This window comes from Martes martes (assembly GCF_963455335.1).
Source record: "Martes martes genome assembly, chromosome: 9".
In the NCBI taxonomy this organism is placed as follows: domain Eukaryota; kingdom Metazoa; phylum Chordata; class Mammalia; order Carnivora; family Mustelidae; genus Martes; species Martes martes.
The window spans coordinates 62,499,754-62,512,381 of NC_137896.1; the positions used below are offsets into that span (position 1 = coordinate 62,499,754).

Consider the following 12,628-nt stretch of genomic DNA (forward strand, 5'->3'; position numbering starts at 1 on the left):
ACTGTCCCTTGAGGTTGCCTTTTGTTCTGTTTTGGGTTTTCTTTGTTTTTGGCTCTGAAGACGGAGCTTTAAAAATCTTGGAAGCCAATAAAAATCAGTGCAGGAGAACAAAACTCTTCTTCCAGTCTTGTCCTGAGAGGAGAGTCATGAGGAATAAGGAGTTAATGTTCAAAAGACCCTTTGAAGCAATTAGATGGGGAGTCCCTCGCAGACTCGGGGTGTCCTCATTGGGTGGGCATTTCCCAGGGGCCCGGGCCTTCCGCAGCTCCCCACCCCCGGGGAACGCGCATGCCTGTGCCAAAGAGTGACCCCTGACCCCAACTCCCGTGGCCTCCCTCTCTCCCCTCCAGACCAGCCTCTCCTTTCCTGCCCTCCAAACAATGGCACACTTTGTTCTCTAAAAAGGGCAGTGAAATAGGAATCACACTTTCAAAGCAACATTTTGAAAAAGGGATAGGAGTGAAAAATTGGGACTGGCCAAGCCAACGGCGTGTGCTGCTTTCGAAAAGGTGAGGTCCCAGGTGAGGTCCAGGCTGAGTCATGTCTGATCCGTGCCTCGTGTTTCATGCGCTGTGGAAAAAACCCAGCTGCTGTGAAGGGGTTAAAAATGAGCTCTCTTGGTCAAGAGCCCCAAGCAACAGGCACGTTCAGTTTCAGTCAGGAAGAAAGACAAGTGTTTGGTTAGTAACGGGATATGGCTAGAGCTGGTTTTGGCTTGCAGTCCCTGGGCAGGTTCAAAGTTGGGGATGGCCCAGTTCTTGTGGTTGTTTGGAGGCAGGACAGAGGCCGGCAGCCCGGAAGGTGGTGCCTGGGAGATGCTACCCTCCCCTCCTTTACACAGAAGGGAACTAAGGGCCAGGGCAGGCTGGGGACGTGACCTGGGTCATCCTAGTGAGTGGCACAGCAGAGAGAAGCGGGGGGAAAGGGTTGCCTTCCAGTTCCAGAGCCCCTTCTGGAAAGCGCTGGTTGGCATGGAACATGGATTCAGGCAGATGAGGATTTAGGGTTGTTTCAGCCTCTTCTTGGCTGGGTTCCCTCCTGTTCATCCAGATCTCACATCTGTGAAATGGGGTTCAAAAATAGCTCTTTGCCTGTTTTTTTTTTTTTTTTTTAATTAAATGAGATGGTACATATGAGACCAGAGACTAAGACGCTCAAAACGTTCTCTTTCTTGGACCGCCAGGACTCCTCCCGGGCGGTCCCGGTCCTACAGAGGGAACAGGCTCTTCCGAATAAAGACGGATGAAAATATAGCCTCCAAGAACCGAACACCCCCTTGAAAGTCCTATATACTCCCTTAGGGGGGAACGCCACATCAAAGGCAAAGGCAGATGGGATGGGGGAGAAGAAAAAAAGCCCTTTCTGAGCAGAGGGGAACTCGCCCCAGAGAAGCGCTGAGTTAACGGAGCCCAAAGCCGGCCTGTGAAGTTAGAGAGGCCCGGAGATTAGAAGGCCAAGAGGAAATAATGCTTTTCTTGTCTTGGCTGCGGGGGCAGAAGGAGAGCAGCAGCTGGCAGGCATATGCAGCCTGTTAGGGGCACACTCCCATCAGACAGAAGGAAATCCTGCCCGGGGCTGGCAGCGCCGGCGCGGCCACTGGGGAGCAGGCGGTCTGGGGGTCTCGGGGAATCTGAGCTGTTGCTGCCAAGGCTCCAGGACCCGCATCCCCCCTCCCCTTTCAACCACCCCCCTGCCCATGGCTGCCTGAGCGGGGGGCCTCCCTCCCTCCCCAGTCACTGGCCCCTAAGGGCCTTCCCCTTCCCAGGAGGTGTCAGACCCAGTGATGCTATCGACAGAAACTCTGGGGACGCCTGGGGTTTATTTTGTATCCACTTCAAAATCCGAATGAACCTCCTTCCTCCTCGCCTGCGCCCGCACGGGTGACTTTGGCCCACTCTGCAGCCTGGAATCCTTCTCCTCAACCAGGCTAGACAGAGAGTGGCCTTCTTGTTTTTGCCTCCAGCTTTTCCTTGGGTTCCTTTATGGGCCAAGGGATCAAACTCCTGTGAAAGGAACTAAGGCCGCCTGCCACCCCCTCGTGGACTCTCAGCCTCTGAGCCTTTGGACCATGTGACAAGGTGCCCAGCATTAGCGTCTGCTAATTAATCGGAAAAACTGGCTCCCTATTGGCCCATAGCTTTTTACAAACCTGAATTAAACGAAGTGTTTATGTGACAGATATGTGGGAGGGATTTCAGATATAATCACCATCAATCTGGCTGCAGCCAAAATAAATTCTGTGAAAAGTAAAACAAACTATTGCCCAGACAAAGTAGGCCTTAGGGGTCTCCAGCAATAATCTGTGTTTTCTTATTTAGCCTCATCTAATATTTCTGCTCTTTTCAGCATAGATAGGATCTCTGCACACAGGGCACTCTTGCTGCAGCTGATGGGGGCGGACACACGCTCCTGCCCCCTGAGTGGACGGAGAGGGGAAGGGATGTTGCATATTTACATTAAAATTCTTAGTTCAAATAAACTGGCTCTGGCTGGGCACACGGTGGGGTGGGCACTGGAGATGGAGGTGGGCGGGGGAGAGGCCTGGCTGGGAGGCGGGGGTGTGCTACGGTCTCCCTTCCTCCAACCTGCTAAGGTCAAGGCCAAGGTAGACAAATCAGAGACTGCCGGTCCTTTCAGAGAGGGGCTGGATTAGGCCTTCTCAGGGCGCGCGCGTGTGAGGTGGGTGGGCTTTCTGAGCGCTCTCTCCTTCGGCTATTTTGGCACTCTTGTGAGTAAACAGTGAGGAAACTAAGGTTTAGATATATTAACTACTTGCCCGCTCTAAAGCCATGATATTGGGCTTTGACCCTGACTCTATGCAGTCTCTCTCCTCAATACTTTGCTAAATAAAGAGGAGCCAGACTTAGTCACTTCTCCCTGTGAATAGGCCTTTGGGCACTTCAGTCGGCCCTGCCCTGCATCCTTCTCTCTCTGTCTCTGTCTCTCTCTCTCTCACAGCTGGGTCTGTTTGACACCACCTTTCTCTGGCTCTCCCTGCTTTGGCCCAGCTTGTCCCCAGTTCCCAAACCAGGTCTGGGGTAAGAAGGGGCAGATGTTGAAGGTCTCCAGACTACCAGCTACCCATCCTGCCTATCTGGTAACTGAGCACAGCACTAGCCTCCTGCCTGAGCTCCAGCTCCTATCCCTCAGGGTCTTGCCCTGGTGACCAGCCTAGGATCCCAGCAGCATCTCCCACCCGCCCCCCAGGAGCAAAGACTCCCGCTTGTTCCATACGGATGTCTGCAGGCTTGACGCCAGCCTTCTCACTGGCCTGTACCCAGGCTTGCAACACTTACTGAGATTCCACAACGTTGGGGAAATCCTCTCTTTCTTCAGCCACTGCCCTACTGCTTAGCACTCCCGGGGCCTGGCTGTAGCGGAAGTCCTGCCAGTTGAACTCCGAGCCTGCCCACCTGCTCGGAATCCCTGTGCTGGCTCCTGCATTTGTTGCCACATCGGTGGGTCTGGGGCCACGTTCTGTCCCTTCCTCAGTATCTACGATTGCAATAGGTAGCATTCTTGGTGCTATGCCTTCCTGATTCTGAGAGTGAGAGCTCCTCTGAAAATCTACCATGAAGGATGTTTTTCTGGTTTCTGTTTTGTTTTTTCCATCTGCTCCTTTCTTCCTCTTTGGAAGAAGCCCATCTAGAGTCAAGAGGTCCATGCCCAGTGGAAAAGATCCTCCGTGAGTGATTCAGGTCACAGCGCTCCTTTTCCCCTCCATGAAAGTAATGGGACGGATTCCCTGCTCCCTGCCAACCCTATGGCACCAAAAGGAGTTGATTCTATCACGCTTCGTCTTGCAGACCCTTGAACGGAAGGGTCTTGCAGAAGGAAAACCTCTCTATGAAATAGAAGTACATTTGTAACTCTGCAAACCCATTCATTCATTCATTCAATAGTATCTATTGAGGATCTACTATGTGCCAGAGGCTATATCTTGCTATATGTGCCAGAGCCCTTAGGATACATCAGTGTGTTAAAAACATCTGCCTCTCTGGAGTCTGCCCACCAGCTGTGGGCAGATGATAAATAACGATCATAAACAATAAGAAATGTACATATTGTGACAGAGGCAAAAAAATGCTGATGAAAGAAAGAGCAAGGTAAGAGTGATTGGAAGTACTAGAGCAGGAGCTGAGTTACATGTTCACACAGGGTGTTTGGGGCGGGCCTCATAGGGAATGTAAGGTGTGAACATAGACCTGAGGGAAGTGAGGATATTAGCCATGAAGGCAACTCAGGAAGGGTGTTCCAGGCAAAGGGAACAGCCAGTGCAAAGGCTCTGAGGCAGAGCTATGTCTGCTCAGTTAAGGAGCAGCAAGGAGGCCAAAGTGGCCAGAGTGAGGTGAGCACTAGGGGAAGCAGAAGGGGTGAAGTCAGAGTTGAGGTCAGAAAGACAATAGGAACCACATCATGGAAGGCCTTGCAGGCCCCATAAGGGCTTAGAGTCTTTTTGTCCCTACTTGAGTGAATTCAGTCTCTCTCATTAATCAAGCTAAAGCTTGAGAAACTCAACAAATATTTCTTGATTTTGTATGCCAAGTCCTGAGGCATACATTGTTGAGTAAGGGTGTCTGTGCTTTCAGGAAGTTCAAGTTCGGATGCCAGTGGTTGCAGCAGCAGGGTGCAGAGCAAAGCTCACTGCACTAGGAGGTGGGAGGCCTGGGTTCTAATCTTGCCCTTCCGTGTAACCTTGACCATTCACCGAACCTCAGCGTCCTGTCCCTGGAGAGGATTATCTATTTCCTGGTCACCTCCCTGGCACTATGGTGATCAAATGAATGAAGGATGCAAAGACTCGTTGAAAATTGAACAGGCCGGTATAAACAGAAGGGGGGATTAGGGGACCAATTGACATGGTCACTGCCCTATGCCCCTTTCGTTGGGGCAGTCGACTCAGTCCATGTGGTCGTCTTTGCAATGCCTTCTTCTCTCTCCACAACCTCGTTGGCACTCACGCTCCGCCTGGTGAGAACCACCACGGCCATCCATTCGAGTGGGTACAGATATCCAGCATGAAAAACACATCCAGGGGTATCTGCTTTGCAAAGGAAATGTGCCCATGCCTTCTCTAAGTCATGCTTTCCTGATCAGATAAAGCTGCACTGGGGGTGAACTTGTCAGTCAGGTATGCACGACTCCAACCAACAATAACAAAAACAGGCCCACAGGTTGCCGGACACAGTGAACTTTTAAAATGCATTCAGACGGTGTGAGGATATTAATAGGGAGACACGTATCTCATTTCAGGCTACAAAGCAGATCCCACAGTGGGACATGGAAATGCTGGCTGCTTCCAGGTTAGCTTAAACTGAAGTGAGAGACTCGGCCGGAATACAGACATGCCTCAGGCTGTGTCCCAGGCGCCGGGCTTCCAGCTCTGACAACACAGCCCGTCAACTCAGCTCTGTTGTGAGTGGAACTGGACACTCGGTGATGGCCAAAAACAACAGTTGACTAAAATAATGAAGCTACGTTTGGACAGTGATGGAGGTGGAGAAGAATAGAGCTGGATGGGCCCTGTGGACATCGTCTTGAACACTTCTTTAATCTTACAGGTAAGGACACCGAGACCTGCGGGTCATGTTGTGACTACGATAACGATGAGACTCTAATATCATTTTCACAGTGAGTGAATTTGCCTCCAATGGGGTCACAGCATCCTAAATGTCCTCTGTTATCCTTTCTGTGTCACTGAGACCCTCTGGACACAGGACTAGCTAAATGGACACTTGGGGGGGCCAGTTGTGGGGATGGACTGTGTTGCTGTGATGGAAGGGGCACTGGATAATCAGTCCAGAGATCTGGTCTGAGGCCTGGCTCTGGACTTATTTACTGGGTGACATTTATCTCCTCATCTGTTTTCTTCATGGCAAAACATGAGATATGCATAGTTAAGACGATGTGTGTTAAAAGACTCTGAAAACCAAAATTGTTTTCTACCTCTGTTTTCCAAATTCCAGCCTGTCATTTGTGAGGACATGGTTCCAAATTAAGGGTGAGTCTCTGAGCAGACGGGGTGGGGAAGATAGCTGGCCCCACATGGACCTTCCTGGTCACAGTATGCATTTCTCTTCCCTACTGACGCCTACCTCCTCCCCCACCCCACCCCAGGCCCCCCTTCACACCCTCCACAGCCCCACCAGCATTCTCAGAAGCCCAAAGGTTGTCCTCAGGTTTGCAAATGTCCCTTCTTCACCTGAGCAACTCCTCCTGTCCTTTACAATGGTAGCATTGCTACATCAATAGGACCATTGCGTCTCAGTTTCCTGATCTATAAAATGGGGATAATAAGAGAATCTAGATCATAGAGCTATTCTGAGGAGTAAGTGAATTAGTATACATGCCTGGTTCATGGTAAGTGCTATAAAAACATTTTCTATTATTCTTACTATTAGACTACAAAAGACTACCAAAGATATCGTGTTCAATGTAATGGGTTATGTATCTGGTCTGCCTCCCTTGCTCAGAATACCACAGCCAGAACAGAGTCCTATTTTTCTATTTGCTCAGTGCTTAACACCATATCAGGAACACATTAAGTGCTCAATAAACACTTGTGGGATAAATGATTGGGTGTGGTCTATGTAATCATGCCTATGACATCATTCATGTCACTTTTCTCCAGTAAACTTCAAAGGACAGGCAGTATGTCAACTCTACTCCTGTGGCCCTCATTTGAATTGTCTTATTGTTTTAAAAATTCCCCAAGTCTCATTTTTGTTTAAATAACAAAGAAAGTCATTTTGAAATTTTAATCAGTAGAACTACCACATGGAAACAAGTGAAACTCAATTGCTAATAAGTTTTTCCACTTGGAGTTGTGGGCCCAGCCACACTCTCTTTGACATGGTTTCAAGAAGAGAACCCAGGCTGGATTCTATTTGAAGAGTAATTAAGATGAAAGAAGACCCCAGGGCGCCTGGGCGGCTCAGTGGGTTAAGCCTCTGCCTTTGGCTCAGGTCATGTTCTCAGGGTCCTGGGATCGAGTCTCACTCACATCAGGCTCTCTGCTTGGCAGAGAGCCTCCTTCCCCCTCTCTCTCTGCCTGCCTCTCTGCCTGCTTGTGATCTCTTTCTCTCTCTCTCCATGTCAAATAAATTAAAAAAAAAAATTAAAAAAAAAAAAAGAAAAGAAAAAAGAAGACCCCACCCCCCAATCCTGCCAAAGTCTTTGGAATCGTATGGTGTGTAGGGGACAAAAGACTTAGACGAGTGAACACAACCTCCAGGAGGAAACAGATGCTCTAAGGATATGCAGCATGGTTGGGGGAGGTCAGAGTGGAGTGGGGGGTGTAATTTCCCAGAAGTGGATTTTAAGCCACTGGTTCCACTTCCTGCTCTTAATCTCATGGCTGTGCACAATATCCTGAAACTGACACCCAAGAGACTCTACTAATTTGGGTCTCAGGTTAAGAGTGCTGCTGGGGAAACAGCTCCCTTCCTATTGTGTTCTTAATTTCCTATGTCCAATAGTATTGGGTTTTTTTTAAGTTTTTATTTTATTTCCAGTTAGTTAACACAGTGTAATATTAGTTTCGTTTGTGTGATATAGTAATTCAATACTTGCATACATCACCTACTGCTCATCACAAGTGCCCTCCTTCATCCCCATCACCTATTTCTCTCATCCCCCCACCCACCTCCCCTCTGGGAGCCATCAGTTTGTTCTCCGTACTTAAGAGTCTGTTCCTTGGTTTGCCTCCCTCTCTCTCTCTCTTTTTTCCCCCAATAGTATTCTTTTTTTTTTTTTTAAAGGGATGCATTTCCATTTTATTTATTTATTTGACACAGAGAGAGAGATCACAAGTAGGTAGGGAGGCAGGCAGAGAGAGAGAGAGGAGGAAGCAGGCTCCCTGCTGAGCAGAGAGCCAGATGCAGGGCTTAATCCCAGGGACCTGGGATCATGACCTGAGCCAGAAGGCAGCAGCTTAACCCACTAAGCCACCCAGGCGCCCCCTCAACAGTATTCTTAAATACAACAAAATACAATCCCTTCAAGAGTTTATAAGGTTAAAATGCAACCATGTTGTCTTTTTCTGATAGTCACTGGTGAAGCTGATAATTTAGTAAATGATGCTATCTGATAACATTTAGATATTAGCTAAGGCAGTGATGTATGTATTAATGAATAGAATATGCAGAATATGCATGTAGTATTATTTATACTATTTAAACAATATAAGTTAGGATCAAATAATCAGGAATATCGACCTGCTTTCTTCACCTGTTTTATGATACGGTTTCTAGGCCAGTAGCCACATAAGTGGATCCATCAGGTGAGCTGAGAAAGGGGTATGGTAAATTATCTGCTAAGATGGCTGCCAACAATTCCTTTCCTCCTTGGACGTTTGTGTTGTGTTTCCCATCAAGAGGTGGAGTTTATTTCCTTTTATGACTTACTGTGACCAAGGGAATTCTGCAGAGACAATGCTGTGCTTGTCTGAGCGTTGTAAGAGGCCTTTCAGCGGCCTGAGAGTTTTTGCTTTCACTGTCCTAGAGTTCTGAAACATCATGTAAGGACCCTGCTGGAGAAGGGAGACCAGCCAACCCCCACAGACCTTTCCAGACTCTCCAACCAAGGAGAGGCATGGGAGTGTGACGCCATCTTGACCCTCTAGCCCCAGGCAACATCCTTTCTCTTGACACTGCTTGGAAATGAGATAAGCTGTCTCCCCTAAACCCTGTCTAGTTCATACCAACAGGAGCCCACAGTTGTTGTTTTGGATCACTTTGATTTGGAAAGTTTTGTTACACAGCAGTATATCCCTAAAACTATGGATAGCACTGATCTACATTCTTGTCTAAGATCTCTTCCTATGTGGTTTCTTCTTCGGATTAGGACAGGCCAGGAGAAATCTTGAGTGCCTCTCTCTCCCCATGACTCATGCTAGACACTGCTGGTTGATACAACACTTTTTCCTGTTTAGTCCAGATTCTGCCTTCGACCTCACCACAGAGCTCTAGACAGCAACAACTAAATCAGGAATTAGTTCTTTGAATTGAAACTATTTGCCATTCTAGGATTAGTCATCATGTTTTGAAAGGAAAGGGGACTGGTGTACCCTAGTAATCCACTGTACCTTCTAGAGCCGTGGAATGCTAAAGATGACAGAACTTTAGAGATCCTCTAACCTACGGGTTCTGAACCCTGGCTGCAGATTAAAATTACTGGGGTTGCTTTATTGTTTGTTTTGTTTTGTACTTTCAAGACAGACTTTTAAAAAATAAACAGAATTTAAATACTTTAATGTGATTATAGGTTAATGTAATATGATGGACAACTTAAAGCTCAAAGCTACAAACATAAATCAGATTACAAAAGTGATTTGACCTGGTTACAAACCTAAAACATGACTTTTTTTTTTTTTAATTTTATTTATTTATTTATTTCACAGACAGAGATCACAAGTAGGCAGAGAGGCAGGTAGAGAGAGAGGGAAGCAGGCTCCCCGCTGAGCAGAGATCCCGATGTGGGGCTCTATCCCAGGACCCTGGGATCATGACCCGAGCCGAAGGCAGAGGCTTTAACCCACTGAGCCACCCAGGCGCCCCAAACATGACCTTTTTTATATTATCCAAGTAACTGCAAAGAAGTGTCTCTTTAAGGGCATCAGTGCAGTCTTTTTTTTTTTTTTTTTAAGATTTTACTCATTTATGTGACAGGAAGAGAAATCATAAGTAGGCAGAGAGCAGGCAAAGAGAGGGGGGGAAGCAGGCTCCCCGCCGGGCAAAGAGCCTGACGCAGGGCTCAATCCCAGGACTCTGAGATCGTGACCTGAGCTGAAGGCAGAGGCTTAACCCACTGAGCCACCCGGGCGCCCCCAGTGCAGTCTTTTTAAAACTATTTTACCTGGAATTACTTGAATTTTTAACCATTCTAAAAGTATGAAAATATAAACTTTTTGGTACAATTTTTCCATATATTTTGAGTAGAGAATACAGTTCCAAGTTGGTATTACTATTCACGATTAAGAGGAAAATATGTTTCAAATACAAATTCACCAACTTACTGTAGGAAGAATCAGAAGTCAAAAGATTTATCCAAATTTTTCTAAACTCCTCCTCTTTAGTGTCCTGTGCCTTCTCTCCTGTACTTTTATAAACAAATGTGACCATGTGTTAATGCTACATTTTGTAGGATTAATGAAGGAAAATGAAGTGGAAGAGATTTCAGGTAAGATCTCAGAAATGAAATCTCCTAGCCTAAGTTCTGTATTTAAGTGTGCACTAACCTTTACGATAAAAGGTGTTTTCAGCCGTACTCGGTTTTCCAGTAACACTAGATCAGCCTTGCTGAGGACCCATTTCTTAATGCAGAAACACACCACGATATTTCTAGACTTGCTTTTCGAAATTATTCAAACTTAGGAACATCCAGATGCTAAACAGACTCAAAAATGAAGACCAATTTGTAAAACTGAGCTTTTTTCATGGATTTAGGGTTTCTTTGTTTTTTTTGGTGTGTCCCTTTTTTTTTTTTTTAACAATAGAATAAATAGTTCTGTTGGTGACTGTAGACACGTCGGGCTGTTTGGTGGTATACAGAACCAACACAGAAATGGTAGTTTTCCTGATTGGTCTGTGGTCGTCAGTAATTCTAAGGAATTACTTATCGGAAACTGCTGACCAACCAGCAAGGCTGCCTTTGTGCCTCTATCGCTTTCAGGATCGTTGGTACCTGGGCATATTTTCCCCAAAACCTCTCGCTTCCTTGTGTCATAAGGCCCAACTCACTCACGTTCATCTCGGTGACAGTACCTTCGGTAATAACACCCAAAATAGTATGTAGCGGGGATGAGGGATTCGTTTTGTTTTGTTTTGTTTTGTTTTGTTTTTTAAGATTTTATTTATTTATTTGACAGACAGAGATTACAAGTAGGCCGAGAGGCAGGCAGAGAGAGAGGGAGAAGCAGGCTCCCTGCTGAGCAGAGAGCCCGATGTGGGGCTCGATCCCAGGACTCTGGGATCATGACCTGAGCCAAAGGCAGAGGCTTTAACCCACTGAGCCACCCAGGTGCCCCGAAGGATTCGTTTTTATGCCGAGTATTGGCAAGCAAAAGGTGGCTTTCAATTCAGAATGTGTTGCATGGGCATTTTGGCAATGTAAGCCCATCAGCCTACTAAAATCTCTCGTATTTAGGGGGTTTTCGAGGAAAGCCATTTTCAGGAAAGCAGAGTTTAGTAACTAACCTCTTCCATGCTTTGTTGTTTCTTTTTTCTGTTTGAAAAACTTTCGATACTTCTGTTTCTCCCTGGGCATGAACTTTGAGGCAAAGGGACTTCCCATTTGCCCGCTTTCCCTTGGCATTTTTGTTTCCTCCTATTGGAAAGGACTTGAGCTGGGGACAGTCCTTCCCCGCCCAGTAGACGTGCAGCACCGCTCCTCGTGATGTCTCTCGCCATCATTCTTTTGTTTGGAGCTTCTCCTTTCATGCATCCTGATAGTCATTTTCATTTGTATTTTCTCAGCCTGGCGCTGTTAATGATAGAGCTTGGCTTTCAGACCAATCATCTTTTTTGCCTTCTTTGAGTGTTCTTGAGCCTCCAGACCTTCCTTCTTCCTCTTTTTCTCCTGGTAATCCAAACAATGGCCATGGTGCTTCCAGTGTAACTCAATATATTGGTTTTGTGGCGTGGTAATGGGGCAGAGCTACAGGGTGCTGCTGCCAGTGTGAAGAAGCCCTCAATTTTCGGGTGTCACAGACCCAGGAGCTGAACCCCGAGACGGGAAAGAGACTCCCTGGGCTGCTTTAAAAATTGAACTGATGTCGGGGCCTCACTCCCGACTCGTTCAGATTCAACTGAGCTTCATTATCTTAAACTATGCGTCTTTCTTAGTAATAAAGGAGCTTGACTTCACAAATTGGGGCCCAAAGGAGCAGATCACAGCTGGCTGAATCCTACTGAGGAACTATTTGGAGGATTCATGGGCTCTCACAGGCCATCTGTCCAAGGACTCAGAGCGCTGGAAAGGGGGTGGGTTTCCTAATGGGGAAGTGAGGTTTCATCTGAGGTAAAAAGAAGGGAAGGGCAGGCACTCAGGAGAGCCAGCTCCTAGGCCTGAGGGTAGACATCCCTTCCCTTCCGTCAGAACAAGCCAGGAGCTGATCTGTGAGGGCAATTTTGATATATGACCCCAGATGTGAGTGGAAGGTACAGTGTGTGTTTTGAGGTTTTTCCTGTGGAGAATTTCTTAAACCTCAGAACAGATTGTCAAAGAATTGAGACGAAGTATGAAGCGCATGAGAGATGTGTTTGACACAATAGGGTCAGAAAAGTTCAAGGCGCCCTCTCTCCTGGCATGTTTGGCAGGAACGCTAAAACACAAGGAGGGGACTAGAAACCTTATGACAGTAAAATTTCAAGGCTTCAGTTTTTTTTCGGTAAAATATGACTTGCTGTCAGGTGTGTGATTTGGTAGCTTTGATGCAAGTATATAATAAATCTCGCCTCTGGTGAAATCGGAAGAGTTTTCTGCATAGAAATAAAAATGATGAGTGCAATAAAATTGCTTTTGATCACCTCACATGAAAGGTGTTAGGAATTTTCAGACTGTTATCATAATTAAAGTGCAAGTGCTTGGGATGAAAAACTCTTACTTGAGTATCTCTCCTCCTGTCCTG

At 46.8% G+C, this 12,628-nt stretch overlaps 1 pseudogene across 1 annotated transcript in view; it reads right to left on the reverse strand.

Moving 5' to 3' along the window:
* Positions 1-11,125: 11,125 nt before the first annotated feature.
* The window catches only part of LOC308349092 (ribosome biogenesis protein NSA2 homolog), a 78,602-nt pseudogene continuing 77,099 nt past the window's right edge, over positions 11,126-12,628 (reverse strand). Inside the window, exon 2 of the transcript in view lies at positions 11,126-11,655. The product of the transcript in view is annotated as a ribosome biogenesis protein NSA2 homolog (transcript). The remainder of the gene's footprint in view (positions 11,656-12,628) is intronic.